The sequence below is a fragment of the Lepisosteus oculatus genome, chromosome 13 (assembly GCF_040954835.1).
Source record: "Lepisosteus oculatus isolate fLepOcu1 chromosome 13, fLepOcu1.hap2, whole genome shotgun sequence".
Lineage (NCBI taxonomy): Eukaryota > Metazoa > Chordata > Actinopteri > Semionotiformes > Lepisosteidae > Lepisosteus > Lepisosteus oculatus.
In genome coordinates, this window is record NC_090708.1 from 15,092,993 (window position 1) to 15,111,990 (window position 18,998).

General features: G+C 37.0%; 1 long non-coding RNA gene across 2 annotated transcripts; it reads left to right on the forward strand.

Moving 5' to 3' along the window:
• Window positions 1–1,280: 1,280 nt before the first annotated feature.
• LOC138242271 (uncharacterized) lies at window positions 1,281–8,666 on the forward strand. 2 transcript variants are annotated; one of them, XR_011191478.1, is made up of 3 exons: window positions 1,281–1,373; window positions 5,084–5,186; window positions 8,407–8,666. It is a non-coding gene; the product is annotated as an uncharacterized lncRNA (long non-coding RNA). The 2 variants fall into 2 exon arrangements; XR_011191477.1 differs by lacking the exon at window positions 1,281–1,373 and adding an exon at window positions 4,105–4,174.
• Window positions 8,667–18,998: the final 10,332 nt, after the last annotated feature.

Sequence of the window (18,998 nt, forward strand, 5' to 3'; positions counted from 1 at the left end):
TCATTGAAAAAGAGTACTGTCTTGAGAGATATTTAATTGAATTAGTTAAAATGAAGTATACCCCAGAACAGGCCAGTCTATAGAACAGACTGAAGAGCAAATGGGTGTTTTCCAAATGAAACAAGTTTTTGTATTCTAATGTAGTCCACAGTCAGGCATCATACTGAACCCAATCGGATCAAATACAGTAAGTATTATACTAGTGCAGTGATGATTCTTCTCGTTCTGCGTTTTTACTTACACACCCCCCATACACACACACCCGCTGGCCTAGGTTAAGTTATTTAAATTCAGCTTCTTTGGGGAGTACATACGCACACTCACAGTCGCACACAAAATGCCATTGTCTTGTTTTGTTTCATCTTAAAACGGAAATAATTTGCAAGAAAATTATAGGTCTCCAGAGCTCAGCTTCTTTGCATATTAATTTTGTTAGACTTACCTCCCGTGGACATAAGTTCGGTGGGCCTATTAGATAGCACACTAGATTTATTTATTTATTAGTTTGATTGTTAACATGCGGATGACAAAAAAAATAGAGCTCGCCTCTTCAGTGTTTACAGCTGGTATTCTCAGTTGAATGGATTCACAATTTAATACATTCACAAGAAGGTTAATAACCTAATTATGTTAAACGTGTATACCAAATAATTTCAAAGTCCATTTCATATCAAAATTGAAAAAGACAGGTCGTATCACTGTGTGACGCATCTTTGTCTTTTTAAGAAAAAAAGTTTAATGTAATGTAATGAAAATCGACACAAGTCAAGATTAGATTTCATTTTTGGTATGCGCTGCATATTTTGCTAAGACATTACACATGAGGCATAATAGAAGGAAGACACGTTCATCACATTGAAGTTAAATGAGAAGATTTTTGTGCGTCTTGAACTCAGACGTACTGTAGTATACGCAAACTGAGAAGCGTAATAGACGTTTTGCGTGTACGCCAATGAAGTTTTGTCACGGCTCACTCCTTTCCTCATATTCCGCGTTTAATTAACTGGCTATGTTTGTTGATTGACAGGCCGTGCACATCAGCAGTTATAAGAGATGTACGTACATATGCTTTACATTTAAAGCCAATTGTTAGTGCCAAAGTTTTTGTGTGTGTCATTTTTATTAATTGACCTATTGCTATAACGCCTACGAGGTATATTCTATAGTACCGCATAACCAAAGACAGTGGGAAACGCTCCACCGACTTTTGGCTTTTGCAGCGTATTTAGGGAATGCTATTTAAATAAAAGTACCACGAGGCTTGTCTGGGATGAGACCCCCCCGGTGGCTTCTCCGGTTAGGGCACTGGTGCCACCTCTGCCAGTTTCTGACAACTACTTAGCAACCTGGGGCGCTGACAGATGTCTACTCATGTAAGTCTTTCGGGGATGCCCATATCATTATGAAACGGAGGTGAAACCGGAATTTGAATGGTATCGGTTACAGCTACATTTTAAAGATCAGCCCATTTACTCTTTGAAGACGGCAGCTCACGAGGGACAGCTATGAAAAGGCGCAGGGATGTCTGGCTGTACATGTCTGTCATACTTCCTATTGCTACAGTCGTTGAACATTTCTCACTTTGGAATTTTTTACTGTATTTCGACTTTTTCATTATAAATATGTCTTGCAATATATCGAAGATATATTGACCTACCAAATTGCATAAAATAATTTCAGCGTTTCAGAAATGTTTGTTGTTGTTGTTGTTGTTGTTGTTGTTGTTGTTGTTGTTGTTGTTGTTGTTGTTGTTGTTGTTGTCGTCTTTGGTGCTGTATCAAGAAAAGGCAAATATATTGTAATGCATTTTTACTCATCTTAAAACCCGACAAGGGCTGAAAAGTTTAATGATGGGCCAATACAATGTATGTGATTCTTTAATGTAATACTAAAAATCCGTCCCGCCAAACGTTTTGAATTACTGAATCAACAATAAGTCTAGGCAGCACTGCATACTACCGACTCTGCAGATTTGGAAATACCTTGAAACTCAGATATCGAAAAAGAAGTATAGGGAAGATAAACTAGACACCCCCTGTGCTGTGTCTAGAGTTTGGGAATCACATTCCAGTTTTAGACGGAGGATGTGCTTCGAAAGCATATAACCAGCAGGTGGCGGCAGTATAACGTTTCTTCAGCCCCACCCCTGACTGCTACTGTGCTTCTAGAAAAGGTAGGGGCAACACCTGCCTGTAAATCTAGTCCGTTTACGAAGAAAAACACTGGATTATATGAACTCCAAACTAAGGCCACCGAAATGGTGCAGTTAGTTGTAAACAGTAAGGAATTGAAAATAACACACAAAAAACACTAGTCTTTGTTCAAAAACGCATTCATATGTAACGTTTTCGCTAGTCTCTCTTTTTTTTAAAAAGATATACGGCTCGTTCCTCGGTGCGTCCTGTGGTGACAAGTAGGTGCTCTGTCTTCAAAGAAAAGAAAAATGCATATGCACACAAAGCTTGTAGACAGTTCACCACAGTGTTTTTCTCTCATTTTATACAGTAACTAGTTACTGCAGCAACGTCTTTAGTTCAGCTAGTTCTCTACGCTTTAGCTCTCTGACAGCTTGGCTGATCCGTTTGCTGTTAGTCGACTAACTTTTTACACACGGTTTAGGTTGTTCGTTCTGGGTTACTGTGCAATCGCAACCTCAGCAGGCGAGAGCGCGAGTGAACAAGAGAATCACTGTGAAGGGAAAACAGCCTTTGTAATTATTTAAGTATATTTCAAGAAACACATCGGTCTTCGAGAAGTTTATTGTTACTTTGATCTTAACATCGTGTCTTCGTGGATCCACAGCGTGCAGTACGCGTATTTGCTGTACACCCTATTAATTCCTGACACACAAACAGAGCACTTCGTCGTGAGCAGCTATTTCAGGGCTACACGGGCAGTTCACCTGCAGGGAGTCGTTATCAGTAAAGCAAACACAAAACAAATTCTTAATACCTTATTTAAAATCATTTATTTTAGGTCTTAATACATTTGGCAATTAAGTAAAGATAATGTAATGTTTATCTTCAAACTGATAGAAATACACAGTGCGTTCCATTAAGAGTAAATCTGTACAGCAAAGCAAATACTTCAATATATATGATTTTAATTAATCGTATAGGCTTCTTAATGCTTAGTTGAAGAAGGTAACTTAATTAACCAAGACGTATAAGCAGTTCTCCATTCGATCGTTCGTTTCCTTTCACCATTGAAATTTAGAAAATGCTCTACATCTTTGTCAATTCAGTAACTTTGCCGGCCATCGGAATTCAAAGATTTTCCACTACACGAAGGCGTTCCTACATTACAATGTAATTGTCAGACCTTGCAATGTGCATTTTGTTACGTCATGTAATGATACAAGAAAAGATTGATTATGACTTCCTGCTATATTAATTCAGGTCCTAGGCTTTTTTAAAAGTCTTTTCAGGGTATTACAAGATCTTGACAATTAACGAGTGATAATAAGCGTTTGGCAGAGTTGGTTAATGCTGCTATATTGCAACAATTCAGATTTAAGCAAAATAGCAAATGGAAATAAGCATGGTAATCTAACGGCAGACATTTGTCTGCGCTTTCCAATATGACGTCAGGTCAAAGCTCCCTGTCTCTTCAGGGGGGCAGCAACTGCAAAAGATGAATTACATTATTTGATTTCTAATTTCCATAATATGGCGTCAGTCCAAAACACTGCAGGTCAGTTAGAAATTAATACTAGACTGTCATCTATGAACGAAATAGAATTGGATAGGATAATTTAAAAGAATGATATATGATCATAATTATACCAGTACATTGATGTCTAAAGGGAAGTGAGGAGTCAAGCTGATTTCTAGTGAACAGGCAGAGAGAACTTTGAAGTACACTCAAACAAAATCTCTCTTCATTTAGAGGTTAATATACAACTGGAAATAGGCTGTTGTATCTTTCAGTCAGAGAGTTAATGTACATGTTTGTTTTGACAGATTTTGTGTTTTTTTTTTAAACAGCAAAGCAGTTAAACAGTTGGTCCTCCACCGACTCTTTCTTGTCTTACTTGAACTTTGTGTTCTGTATCTTCACTGAACTGCAGCATTTAATTCACTCTTGGTATTATCACAATAGGATGGTTTCTTTTTGCAAGCATGCAACTCATAATGGAGCTACCAAAAGTCATAATAACAACTCAAAGACTCAAGTAAGTGAGAGGAACCTAAATACTCTGCTGAGAACTTAAGACTTTTTAAATGCTTTTACATGTTTCCCCAAAACTACATCCCACATTTACCCCTGTGATTTGGTTTCTGAATGTGAAGAAGTAAATTCTGTTGTTGACTAATGCACAGCAAAAAAAAAACTTGCAACAAAAAGCATTTCTGGAAATGACTTCCATCCACAAATGAATTGAATATCTAGAATACATTAAGATACAGAAAAGATACATTCAGCAGTTCATACAAAATGATTTACAAAAACAAAATCCTGACATTAGTATTGTTATTAAGACAACCAAAGACCTGAGGCATTGAGAAGATCCCCCTTTTACTTGTTTTATGCTAAACTGCATTTAAATTTTGTGTGAAGTGATGAATGCGATAAAAGTATCTATCCACGTTATAAATTTAATAATCAATTTCTATATATTATTCAGGTATACAGTAGTTAGAGGTGTGCAATTGATGTCTTTAGCCTGACAGCTCATTTTAACCCTTTCTGGTGTAATTTGACCCTCATATTTTAACAGACCTTTGTTTTGACATCTCAAGTAAGAAGTATTTTATTTGACCAATATCTTTAACACTATGTCACATAACAGCTCATTATCTCTCCTCTCTCCTGCTTTCTCACCTTTTTTCACAAATGATAATGGTAATTGATAAAAGCAAAAAAATTGATAAAAAGCACCTACAGTAAATCAGTTGTATTCACAAACCTTATGTTTTCCCTGTTGCTGATGAACGTTCAAGTAACAATAGGAGCCATGAAGAAAAAAAGGGGTTACAATTTAATAATGTATTTGTATCACCTCTAGAGTACAAGTATGGCGCCTGTGTCTGATGTTGGTAATTAATGTTGGCATGCTTCACACTGGAACATTTCTCCTCAGGTCCACTAAGAGCAGAGCAAAGGGCTGTTGATCTTGTAGAGGGGAGTGGCAGCAAGTTGATAATCTGACTGATTAGAATTTTGATTTGTGATCTGCGTCAGGGGTAAGAGATGACCACGGCATCAAATCAATATGTTTTTTTCTCCCTCTCACAGTAATCACAGAATGCATGTAGCCTGTCATCACTCACCTTGACTAAATGTAAAGTTGGGTTTCAGCTGTTTGAGAAATTACAGCCACTATAAAATACTTTTTGTGCATACATTCCAGCACTGTATGCATGTCTTGTGTTCCCAAGTGCGGAACACACTCTTTCGACACCTCCTTGTGCATGCAATGAGCTTTCATCATGGAAGATGTACAAAGTCACTACGACTGTTGAACAAGCAGTCTCCTGATGTTGTGTCAATTGGTGGACTTGCTTTCAGTCCAGGTTTAGTCCAGCTGCAGTGTGTTTAAATCACCGTGTGCAGTTTTCTTCTTCATTGTCTCCTTACTGTTTGTGTCCCGAACAGCTGTGAGGGGTTCATGGCAGGCCCATTCAGCAGGGTCGAGGACCCGTGGGGCACATGGTAAAAAGGCGTCAAAGATGCTGAAAGAGCTGTTAAGATGGAGATCATTACCAAGCCAAACTTGCTTAATTATCTTCCAACCTTGTCTCTCTGAACTCACTGGTTCCTTTAAAAATAACTTAATAAATTCAGCGCTAGGGTGGCAGAATACTTATATCTATTCTAAAGGAAGCAGCGCCCCTGTAACAAATAATAATGCTTTCACCCTCTTTGATGTCTAAGAAGAGGCTGTCAGTATGACTTTTCTAGTCTCTGCTTGGTACTGTTTGTTTTTCTCTGAACAAGTTAAATGATTTGTTTATCAGCAGTACCTTTGCATACCACATAATAGTCAATATAATTATAACTCCTTGCATTTGTATAGGGACTTTCGTCCAAAAGGATCCTAAAGCCCTTTGCAAATAGGACTGGACTCACACCATTCAAAACTGAGGTACAGCCCCAATCTGGGAAGCCTGCAGTAATCGGTTACCAGGTCTCTACAGATGAGCTGGAAAATTAGAAATTGCTTTATTTGTTCAATTAAAGGGAAAGGGAAGCTAGATTGTCCAAACTGCAAACCCAAATTTCACCAGAAAACCGGTTTAATACCCGTACTCTTACAAACAGTGCTGTGGGGTTTTTAATGGCCCAGTAGTTACGACCTCAGTGTGCCCAGTCACCATAATGGGTCATTGGACCGGGATCTCTGGTCCAGAGGTAAGTCCAGATGTCCACCAACATCACATACAGAGGCAACCTGATTTTGATTGTAGGTCTCCCCTTCCAATAGTAACCAAGCAGGGATTCAAGCAGCCTCATCCTCACAGCTAGCCTGCCATTCCCTCAGCTAGGAGAGTCATGGAGACATGCTTTACACCCACTTCACATTTCATCCTTCTATTGCATTCAGTAGGATCTAACTAAACTGCTAAACTGACAATTTATATTTCAAATCTTCAACTGTAACAACAAATCAGCTTTTTGTGCCATTTTCTGAGTGGACAGGTAAATTACCACCAAGACTTCGCCCTAACTGCCACCACCTTGACCTGTAAAGGACACAGATTCTGTGGATATACTGTACGGACTTTTTACTGGAGTCAGTGACCTTTTTCATTTCAGTAAAAAAAGCTCACAAAAGTATTTCTTCCTGTACTAAAAAAATGATAATGGGCAATTTTATAGGATCTGCACCACGCTGACTTCAGGGTTAGTCAGGATGCTGAATTCACATCCCTGTTGGTTTGTTAATTTTAGTAATAGCACACCTGTTGTGCTGTTGTGCATTATTGCTTGCATGGCAATCCAGAAATGTTTTTGAGTACGTACATTTGGAGAGACTGAAGACAAAAACTGGCAAACTACACTGGACGGAATATTCCATAAAATTAACAAGCTATTTGTGTTGCAAAAGGAGCTCTTGGAAAACTGTAAAGATCAGCTGCAGAAAAGTAGTAAATAATATAGTGGACAGTTTCTTATTTGTCTTGACTACCATGCATTTTTGGTACCAAAACAGTTTTTTAAGACAGTTTGAGGAACAGCCAGTGGATTAATTAAGACTAGCCTGTGACGTTATTTGTCTGAATGGATGACTGAAAAAATATCCACTGGGAGTTGTTTTATTGTCACATGTCTGATGATAAAAAAAGGATAAATGTGACCAACAGATGTTAGAGTTATCTGAAACACTCAAATGGGACCTTAAAGCCTATAAAAAAATCTGTAGGCATGGTTACAAGTTAAAGGATGAAGTATTACCCATATTTATTGTTTGGAACACTTTAATAGGAACTCAGAGTCCTTGTATCACATAGAGAACAATGGACAATACCAGAATGGTGTTTTAATTTAGGAGATTGGAGGCATAAATTTACACAATCTGAAACACAAGGGTTCATTTTTAATCTTATGACCTCTGTACTAATTTTAGGGTGGATGAAGCCACATATGAGGGAGCTGTTTCCATGGAAACAGCAGTGAAATGGGAAAATTGTTATTGCACTATGCACATGTAAGGGGCACATCAACACCATCTTTGAGTAGTCTTATCAATCAGTTTAAGGGTTAGCTCCTTGATATAGAACAGTGTTTAAAATGCATTTTGTACAGAATGTCAGTGTCTGTAATCTATCCAGTTATCCATCTGCCTGAGGTTCTGGTGTTATACTGACCGCACTATATCCTGTTTCACTTTAAATGTATATAGGAATGGTTGATGTGTTATATGCCCTCTCAAGTATTGCACGTATAAGTACCTGTGTACCTGAGCGAGAAGTCCCCAGCTGTATTACTATTATTGTTTAATTTGTGGATGAATATTGAATGTTCATTCAAGCTTTTATATATGTGTTTGGTTGTTCACTGAAAAAGATACAACAAAAGCAAAACGTAATACATTGGTCAAGCTAGAAAATATTAATCATGGTTTAAAATATTTCTCCTTATCCACCTAAAAGGCAAGTGACCTATGTAATTACATTGTTTGCCTTTGAAATAAATGAGAAAAAAAGCTAAAATTATAGTTATAAATGACATTTTTGAATCTGTAAGAACAAAGAAATTGTATGGATCAATTTCACAAATTATAGTTTGGTCAGCTGCAGCAGGAACTTCTTGATGACATATCACCTGTGTGACCTCCTGACGCTGGATGGCAGAAAGAGAGTATATGTGAAAAACAGACTGGGCCGATATTACTTGAGTGTGCTTACCCTAGATTTCTGTTATTTTACAGACAATTAACAATTATTTGATTTTTACCCACAGATCTGTAGTGAGACGACATCTCCACTACAAGAAAGAAAAATGGCATTACGTCTTCAGCTGCTGCAGCACATTGTTTCTGTGAATAACACACACATCGTCAAAGCTGTCATTGAACAAATCTCACACTTACTGTATGTCTTCTGTGTGTCACTGAACCAGCAATGCAGTCAACAAGAAGGCTTCCAGAAACTTCAAAACTGGACGTCCCTAAAAAGACAGCTCATACAGTACTGGCACTCAAGGACAAATCAGTAAAAATATTATTAAAAAAAACACTTTTTCTATAAAGATATGACTGTGGAAGTTGTCTTCATTGATAATCAAGTCATTCACTATTGTAATCTTCAATGTGTCATCACATGTAGTATATCAGTTCTGTATATCATTCCTTTTAAAGTACTATGGACTTTGAAAGATCTTTTTTCACATAATCAGCCCAGGTACATTGATCACCTACTATAGTTCTTGATTGAAAAAGTTTTATGTTAATCATATACACATGATGCTCTTCTTTGAAGGCATTCAGAAAAAAATGAAGAAATTACCTATCGAGGAAAACAAAGCTTTGTCTCAAAATGCATATTGTGTCTTTTCCTTTGATCTTTATCACACAAGTTTTGCTTAACAGTCAGGCTTTCCTTCTTCCTATCTGTTTTCACCTTTACATACAGAAAAAACGTGTCTACCCATTTTACTTTTCCTCAGATACAGAATCAATTTTATTTTATAACTAAAAACAGTGAAGACCTTGTTGTGCTATTCACATTTTGTCTTTCCCTTTCTCCAGCTATAATAAAAATTCCATTAAATGAAGCACAATTCTCAACCATGCAAGCAAATTTCTTTTGCTTTCTGTAGAAGGTTGAGATATTTGATATTTGAAATACAAATTACCAACTAAAATAAATAAATAAAATACACGCTTTACATGCTGAAAGAAGAAAGGAATGCAGAGTGATAGGCAGGCTGAAGAGAGTATAATACATTTTACTTCAGGATGTAGTCAATTTGTCACTACCAAAATGATATTACATTCGATTTTGCAGATAGATTGTGTAAATGCATGTGAATGTTTCCTCCTCATCAGTCTCCTTTATATTTTTAGACAGTCTTTATGTGAGTACAATGACTTCAATATCAAACATTTTAAATGATGCTTGAAATATCAGTCACTTGACTTTGATGTCACACACAATTAAATTCAACCCATCCTCTCTCAGTTAATAACAGCAATCTCACCAAGTCTAGTGCCTAATTAATATGTGCTATTTGTCACTTTGCCGTGACATATGTATATCAAAAAAGCTCAAAATGTTATTTGGTGCCAAGGTGCAGCTCTCCAGTCCCACAACAGAAAATCTGTCTTATGTTTGATTGGCTTTAACAATTTTAAAATGCCCCTGAGTCTAGCATTCTCAAGCTGGGACTCAACAGTGCATAGAAGGTGTTACTGATGCGTTGGTTCCCTTTAGGCTGCTAAATAGTGGGGGTATTTAGAAAGAAAGCTAGTTAGAATTGAAAGGTGCTAAGCTGGCAAATCACTTGATGGTGCAGAAACAGAAAAGGGAACACAAAATCGTAGCAATCAAGCTACAATTCAGCCATTGTTTTGAAGTTTGTGTAGTAATTGTCACTGCGCATTTCTTGCTATTATGTCTGTTTTTTAGTCATTATGGCTGAAAGGGAGGAAGCTGGTGAGAACCGGAGTTGTGGTAAATTGGCTGCTCGAACCTCAGCAGAGATAAATAAATGTGCTTTGTCAGCACGCTGCTACAGGATCAGTGAGAATCAGGGAAAACCATGACGCTGTCCAGCTGCTATTGTGAGACACCTTCTCTGGGCTTGCTAAATGCTCTAATGCTACAAATGATATGTACTTTGCTAAGCTTTGTGATACATTACATGCTATTATCCACCATTCTGAAAAAATCAAGTAGATAAGATAAACAAACAAGAAGAAGAATTGTCATGTACAGCAATAAAACAAAAAACAAAATAATCATCGATCTGTGAATGAATGCATAAACCAAGAAAGCCCTTCATACAGCCTACATTTTACTTTACATTGGATCTAAATTTATACATGGTCACTAACAGTAGATTAGCTCCATATGTTTTGCAATCATTAAATAAGATTTATCTGTTTTCTCTTTACTTCTGTTTTTAATTTTGTTTGAAGATAACAGTGAAATTCGTGAAACGTGCTTACATTCTGCAACACCATAAGTCGATTTAACCTTGATAGTCGTCTTCTATACAATGAGTAATTAATGGCACATGAAAGTGAAAAATAATATTGATATCTAAATATTCTTTGAAGAATAGAGAATTCTTATAAAGAACCATTAATGTTAGATGTTTCTTTTGACTTTAAATGCAGTGTAAACAACTGGCTTGAAGTGATATTTGAGTGTTGCTGCAATCAGGGTGCTGTTTTTATATAGCAATTTAAGAACCATCTCAGTATGTGGTCGCAGAACATCCCTGCCACAAACTAATTCTGAGCATTGCAGATTCGGCCTGTTTGATTTTTTTTGTTTTTACTTCTCCCGACTATACACACAGACAAAATCACATTTATGTGGACACGATGCTTTCATGGTGCTGGAGAAGACAACAGCGGATTTCAATCACTAACAAAAGGTTTGCGTTTATTATAAGGGAACAAGCAGTCTCATGTCTCAGGGTATTGAAACATGCATCCCACAGACCTCTTTTTATTCTGCCTAACATTGAAACTTCAGGATATCCTGCTTAATGTCATCCAGTTTGTGACTGAAACAGAAAGCAACTTCAAAGCTGCCAAATTCCTACATCTGTGCAGAAAATGAATTGTATCCCTGAGCCTTCAGACTTAAGGATTCACTTGCAAAGAATGCAGTTTTTATTGGATGAACAGACTAATGTACCATGCAATGTAGTAGTACTAGCATTTTATGCAACATTGAAAGAGCCAATTAATTTGCATAATTCAGCAAGTGTTGCCATGACTTTAAGGTAGGCTAGGCTGCTCAACAGTCTCGTCTGCCCAGTGTATTATGCCATTTGGATAAATTAATCATTCTCATGTACAATTAATTACACTTATGACAAACTGAACCTTTTACCCATGGGTCTTACATGTTTATAGCAGAATTCTGATATTAATGCTTTTTAAGACCAGTGATTTACCGAGTACCTTAACAGTCTACAATGCCTAAGGCTGAATAAAATTAATATTTTTTTTTTCCCATCTGGAGGCATCAGTAAAATTAATGAGGGAGGGAGCCATGTAGTAAACCATAACAGAGATTAATCCACAGTTTTTAAACAGTGGTTCTGTTTGCTTGAGGTAAGGGAGTGTTATTTTGTAAAATGTGGATTATCATAGCTGGGCAATAGCATCACTGGTGTAAATGAATAATTATGATTCTGTACACACACTGCTGCCTTCACAGACTTCGGCATTTGCACCTCCACTTGGCTAATTAATATTCAATTAGAATGCCAGTCTTTTTCTCCAGCACTAATTGAAATGCATTAGCAAGAGTGTCATGAAGTAGTAATAAATGCCACAAGATAGCTGCCGGTGCTGAAACTTTGTTTTGCATGTATGTAATTGTTTTAGATAGCTGAGCATCTGGGCTTTATGACTTCCATCACTTGGGGTAAACATTGGACTAGTTCAAAAAACACAACCATGGAAAAAATTGATTTCACCAAGGATGCAAGAGTAGAATGTGCTTTTTGTTGTCTTTCTATTCTTTCCCACCTCTAGCATGTATATGAGCAGAAAATTGGATAGGTTTTATAGAAATGCATATGTATAGAAATGTGTGATTTTTTATGACGGAAATGTAAAAACACAAATCAGGATTACAAGTGCAATTCATTTGTTTTGGAGTTGACAGTATTGCGAAAGTGTGAAATGCAGGACCCAGTCAACGGGCAAAATACAGTCCTCATCCTTGGGGCTGGAGTCCATTCCCACAGAATCCAAAGGGGTAAAAGCAGTTTTTCTGAGATGGTTCCACAATAATACACAAATATCCACGAAATACAGTCGGTTACACGTTCTCAATAGGGCTAAAAAGGCCATAACAGAATTATGTTGCCCTGACTGTTTACCCATTGTTTCAGTGCACAGATGTGTTCTACCACCTTTGGGCAGATGATCATCTGTGTTATAAAAACCAAAAGGCAAGCAACATCACAAATCTTGATGTTTCAGCAAAACAGAAATACCATTATGTAAAACACATTCTGGTTCAAACATTCATAGATGCAGTATGTACAATGTTATTGTTACTCAGCTCTAAGTGGTTTGATAATGTTTTCTTAATTTAATGTTATACATAACAGTATAATTAGAGAAATAAACAATGGTATTCCTCACAACAGTTATAATAAATAGCTAGGACATCAGTGAAAATATTACTGTCTTTAAAACACCTGCTTTCCAAGGAAATCACCCACTTGGTATCCTTTTACCCAACCAGTATTTTAATGCAAATGCAGAGTCTGAATTTACTGTTGCAGAAGCCAGTGAGATTTAATGTGCCTTTCACAGCCCACATTCTGTATGATTTATTCAAGAAAAGAGAACGAAAAGAACAGGGAAGAAAAGAGAAAAGATCACATTAGGGTATTGGCTTCTGCATTCATTTGTGGGTTTGATGTTCCCTAATGCTGTGCGTTAGCCCCTAATTTGACAGTGCCCACAATGAAGCAGCAGCTGGTGAGGATATCACTTCGGCAACATTGTCACCATCCAATCAAATCCCTCCAAGTCATCGTGCTATCTTTCTTTCCATGCTGCAGCCTAGAAAAGGTAGTCATTGCTTTGAAGTATCACTTCAATTATGGGTTTTAACCCTACAGGTCATTCCTTGATTATTTACACAAAGCTGGTGCAATTCTGCTCGAAAGCCTTGCTTGCAATGATTACAAAGCTCAAACCAACTCTAGTGGAGTGAATTTCAGATGGCTTCTTAGATGGTGTTGACCTGAATTTGATAGGGTTAGCAAGCTTTTGAATGATTTACTTACCCCCCCTCCCCATCGTGATTATTTAAGGACAACTGCATAATTCATTATATTCTGGTCAAATCAACAAAATTGCTATTTGTCCCTGTGAAAACAGAGATATTTGTTAAACATTCTGTTTTCCTTCATTTTTTCCTCTGGTTGAAGACTCGTACAAGCAAAGTTTTAAGTTCATGCAGATGACAGGCAGTGTTGTTCCTCTTTAAAGAAGCAACCTTTCAAAATGTAGCGATTATAAATAAAAAAAACAACTTACACCACACTATGCTAGTGGTTCTTTTTCAGACCATGTAGTTTAGAATATGGAATTCTGCATTTCTTACTGTAAGTACACATTTAAAAGGAACCTAAACGAATTTGCTTTGTAGTGGGTTAGTGAAATAAAAATGTGTCTACTGTTTGAAAAAAAATACTTTGATAGTGTCATTTCAAATTACAGTCCAAATGAGTTTGATTGATGCAGTTCTGTAGTCATTTGCAGTTTGTCTGAGTTGTAGATTGAAACTGTTTGAAGAAGGCAGCTTCAGCTGACAGTGGTGTTGGACAAAGGGATACATTAAGTGGAATAGTTGTGGCGGTACACTTGTAATCAGTGGTTCATGGTCCAGTACATTGTTTACTGCTACTTACGTTTCTCTTTCTTTCTACTTGGTTAGCTGTATAAATTGACGTACTTTAAAACTGATCTAGCAAAATGGCATTGAATAATAGATTATAGTCTTGACCAGGAGATGTATGCTTACCCCTTTAAAGCAATTTTTACATCTTAGCTCAGCTGGGTGTCCCTATAGACCATTTTTATTTTTTTATGAAGTGAAGTTGAAACATTTTTTTCAAAACCAATGTTTTAATCTAATTGATGACACTTCAGTGGCCAAGAGTGGCAATGGGTCCTACCGTACATAAAAAAGAAATACACCTTCCTGTTTGTACATTCCAGGCTAGATCAACTAAGGCAACTCAAGCATGAGGCAAATGAAAAATATGAAGTTCATAATCTGGAAGGGGCCTGCATGCTGCACAGCCATAAAAGTTGCAACTGCTAGCTCAGGTGGAAAAATGTTAGAGTAAAAAATGTATTCAATAAATAGAAAACCCAGCATGGGGTGGCCAAGTGTGCATGAGAAACTGGTGTGGAGATTCGAATAATGGAAAAGGAGGTAGATGGAGCATGAGTGTACATTAAACAGTAGTGTTCATAGCTTGTGACATAAAGTATTCCTCTGGGAGTATAATTCTTAACTATCTTCATATTCTTTCAATTTAAAATACAGCTTCTTGTTTTAGCTTTTTTATTTTGTGTAGATGTGTAGACATGAATATTTAATCTAAGGTGCGGCAGCATTTGGAAATCCCTCTCCTGTACGTTTGTGAAAGATGTTGCCTGTTGATTCCAAATTCCTCTGCTCTATATTTAAACATGAGGTAGTGTTTGCACCTATTTGTATCCCTTATTGGCTTTAGTGATGTTTTTACACTGATTCTGCAGAAATCCAGCCCTTTCAGAGGACTAGAATTTAGAATCTCCAAATTCATAGCACAAGTAATAAGTTCAAATGACTCATTATTTCTTGACTTTAATGGATTTGGTGACCGACTAGCTGGTGCGTACAGATGCATTTTGGAAATTGCTCCTGATTATTGTCTTTGACTCCAGATTGATCTGTATACAGTTTGTCATGAAGCTAACCGCAATATTATGTGACAGAAATCCCACGGATATAGAGACAAAGACGGAGGAAATTACACAACAGCTATACATCACAATGAGTGTCGAATGCTGTTAGATGCTCATGGACTTGTGATTCCTTTACCACAGTATGATTAAACATGATGTGTTTAACAAGCGAGCATCAAACATACTCTCTTAGGCTGAAGTGCTGTGAGCTTTGGAGAGGTCAGGGATATTGGAGGTTGGCAATGGAAAGTCAAAAGTGTCAAATTAGGTTGGAGGGGCAAATTGAAGCAGCACATATGATTCAGGATCTTCAATAAAATTGATAAATGTATTGAATTGTTAACATATGGAAGTGATGGGGGGAAGGAGGGGGGTTGGAATATGGTTGAGCAGGCCTACCTATGAAAGAAAAAAAATGGTTTCCATAGCAAAGTGTGCTAATAGTGACTTTGGCAATTGCAGCTATTCATCTGCTGCAAATTCTGACAGTGAATTCACTGCTAATTTCCAAATTACAGCCTGTGTCAGCAAATTACAGTGCATCCCGTTGATGGTACATACAGAGATCAACAATGTTCCTTTATTACAAGGATTTTTGTGTTTTTTATATGATTTTATGATATTCAGGTTCTTTTTTAACATGCAATTCTTCACTTTTTTAATGCTTTTCTTAAAATACCTGCCCAGAGTCTGAAATCAATAAATTATTCTCACTACACTGTCCCCCCTAGAAAAGATTTTTAAATGTTTTTGAAAATAACTAATTTATTTTGCTTTCTTTTTATTTTTTTCTTTTATAAAGGAAATATTTCACCTAAAAAATTAAATGATTATTTTGATGTGACTGAGAATATCAAATCGCATGTTTTGTTTAACGTTTTTATATAATTGGATAATTTCCAAAATAAACTGAAGCTGAATATGTTCTCCTTTTCAAAAATTATATTTTATTATTGAAAGAGTAGGAAAATATATTTTTTCATAATGAATTATGTAACTTAAAGTATCCTAATAACTCTCCAAGGCAATATATCAGAAGAACAAGAAGAAGAAATACTGTTCAACTTATTTCACAATAATTCACAATGTGTTTATGTAAAACTCATTTTAAAATGTACAGTAAATTGAATCCTGTGATAAAAATGCATCTAATTGACTTTTTTATTTCATATAAAAACACCAAAAACCAGAAGAACTATCAATTTTTCTACTAGATTTTACGTACGACACAGATATACTTGCCCTATGCCTTTGACAAACTTCTTTGAGATAGTAGTACTACAACATCACAATCATGAAAAAAGGCACTTCTATTTGCCTTGCAAATATTGTTGTAAATGTAGTCATAGAGACCAGAGTTCTTACAATTTTTCACCTCTCACATTTAAATTGACTTGAGTTTCGTAGTGGCTTGGGCTAATAGTTGGGTTAACAATCCACAACATACCATGCAGTAATGAAGTCCCATACAATCAAGTACAAATGCCTTTCCTGGCTGATATAAAGACATTTTGATTCGCTTTTGCTTCAATATGAAACATGCTTCTTCAGCTGAAACGTTCTTGTGATAGTTTTACAAACTGCAGAAATGTCAATCAGCTTCCAAAAGATTGACAGCTGCCAAATACAAAAGGGAAAAATACTAATAGCCTTTTTGCCACTTTCTGAAATTTCAATCAGCTTGAAGTATTCATTGTTGTAAATTAGGCTGGTGAATTTTGGGGGGAGTTTCTAGTTAAGAAGGAAAGTGGGTTCCTGTTCATTCTTTTCTTTCTACTCACATTAGCTATTGACTTTTGTCTGATATTCAGCTGAAGGTCCTGCTTCATGCTTAAGATAGCAACTGAACCTTTGTTCATTTCTTTTTTGTGCATTTCTAGGGAATAAACATCAGCCTGACCTCCACTGCATTACTTAAAATAAGCAATAGAAAAACAATGCTTTAAAAACTGATGGAACATCAGAACTTACACTTAACTCCTGTATTTTCGGTTAGTGCATGCTAGGATAACTGTATCTATTACTGTCTAAGTGTTATCAAAAGTGGATGCCAGTTTTTGCAAAATATATTTATGATCAAATCCTAGTTTGCACCGACATCAGTTTTGTATAGTGCAGCAGTGGCCTTTTTCATTTATTTAATAATGTATTAGAGACATTCTACATTCTAGATATCTCAATGGCTGTGTTCTAGAAACTGTAATATCTTGTATTTCTGGGATGAATTTAATATTTTTAACGTACTCTTGCATGTGATCCATCAATAAAAAGCATAGTGTACAGAATGTATGCAGGTATTTAAATAAAAAGTAGACCAAGAGGCAACTTTGCCTAATGCAATTAAATGGGGGTTGTTTATCATTACACAGATAAATGGTTAAGGACAATGCAGACTTATTTATAAGATTAAGAATTAGTAGTTCAAAGGACATGTGCATAGAAAACCTAAATCGATGAAGTTCTATATGTCGCCAGGCCTTGGATAACAAAACTTAAGAGGCCTTCACTTTCAGCATCCAGCTCAGCACTCTATTATGTTTGAATTCCTCACATTTTGATTTTTTACAGGGATATCAAGGTAGCTCTTAAACTCAGTAACCTGAACACAACGGTCTCATGGAAAATGGAAAATGGCAACCAGTTCAAGGAGTAACGGCTGGGAATTCATTGGCACATACACTGTTTATACTTCAGACATTGTGGAAGCTTAATTTTTAATAAAGCATGGTGTATTTTTCGAGGGTAAATAGTCTGTGCAGCGTGTCACGATTGTAGTCCCTCATCCTTAAGGGCGTTCTGGCTCTTCCTTGTTTGCCTCATTCCCCACACCTGTCCCCTGTTCCTGTCCTCCTTAAAAGCCAGGCGCTGACGTCAGTCCTGGCTCTGCATCTGATCTCCGTATCGTGCGAGTGCGGGGCCTGGAAGCTCCTGGTCTCGTTAAGGTTTTATTCTCCGTTCCCATTCCTATTCCGCCGGTTCCAACCCGTTTCCAGGTTTTATCTAGTTTGTTCCCAGATGGACTCCCCGGCCATGGACTTTTGCTCGTGTTTGGATTTCCCATTCGGATTACTGCTGGATTGTTTGCCCCGGACTCACTCCCCCTGAACACCAGCGCACCTAGGACAAGCCCCCCGTTTTGATCCCCGATTCCTGCATGACTTTTCTCCCCAGTGTTCCGCATAGGGTCTGGAAAGAACTGATACGTTACAGTATGACTATGTTTCTGAAGTGGCAATGTCAGGCACTGTGATATCTTGAAGTGGTGGACAGATGTTCATCAGTGCAGCCTGACATGAGGTTTACAAGCAGATCATCAGAATTTGCACAAGTCACTGATTTAGGGATGTATTGTGTCTCATCTGTAAAAATGATTTGTCTGTGCCTCCAAGAAGCTAACCTTGTTGAGAGCACAGGTGTTGTACTTTGTCGTATGGTTTGTGACAAAGAACTTCAATCATATGAGTCTGTAAACACTAAAATCTTACAGTAAGACTCCGAGCAGGAAAACTTGTAGTTAAAGTGCAATAGATTTCAGCAACAAATAGTATAGCAAAGCACAAGGAAAAGAGTCCTGCAAACTTGTAGACAGAACACATCGATTGAAATAACTTCAATCGTACTGCTCTTGAACTTGAAACACTTGAACAGTGTTTAACTTATTGCTTCAGAGGTGTGCCTGCAATTTCCACAAAGCACTGGAAGACTACACAAATCTGAAGTAAAACAAACTGAAGGCATTTCAAACCACTTTATTCAATATAGGGTGCCTATCCTGGCAAGCAATGAGCCTATCCTGGCAAGCAACGAGCACCAGGTAAGGTACAGTACACCCTGGACAGTCCATCACAGGCCACACACAGACACAGTGCAAGGCAGTGTAAGACACTTA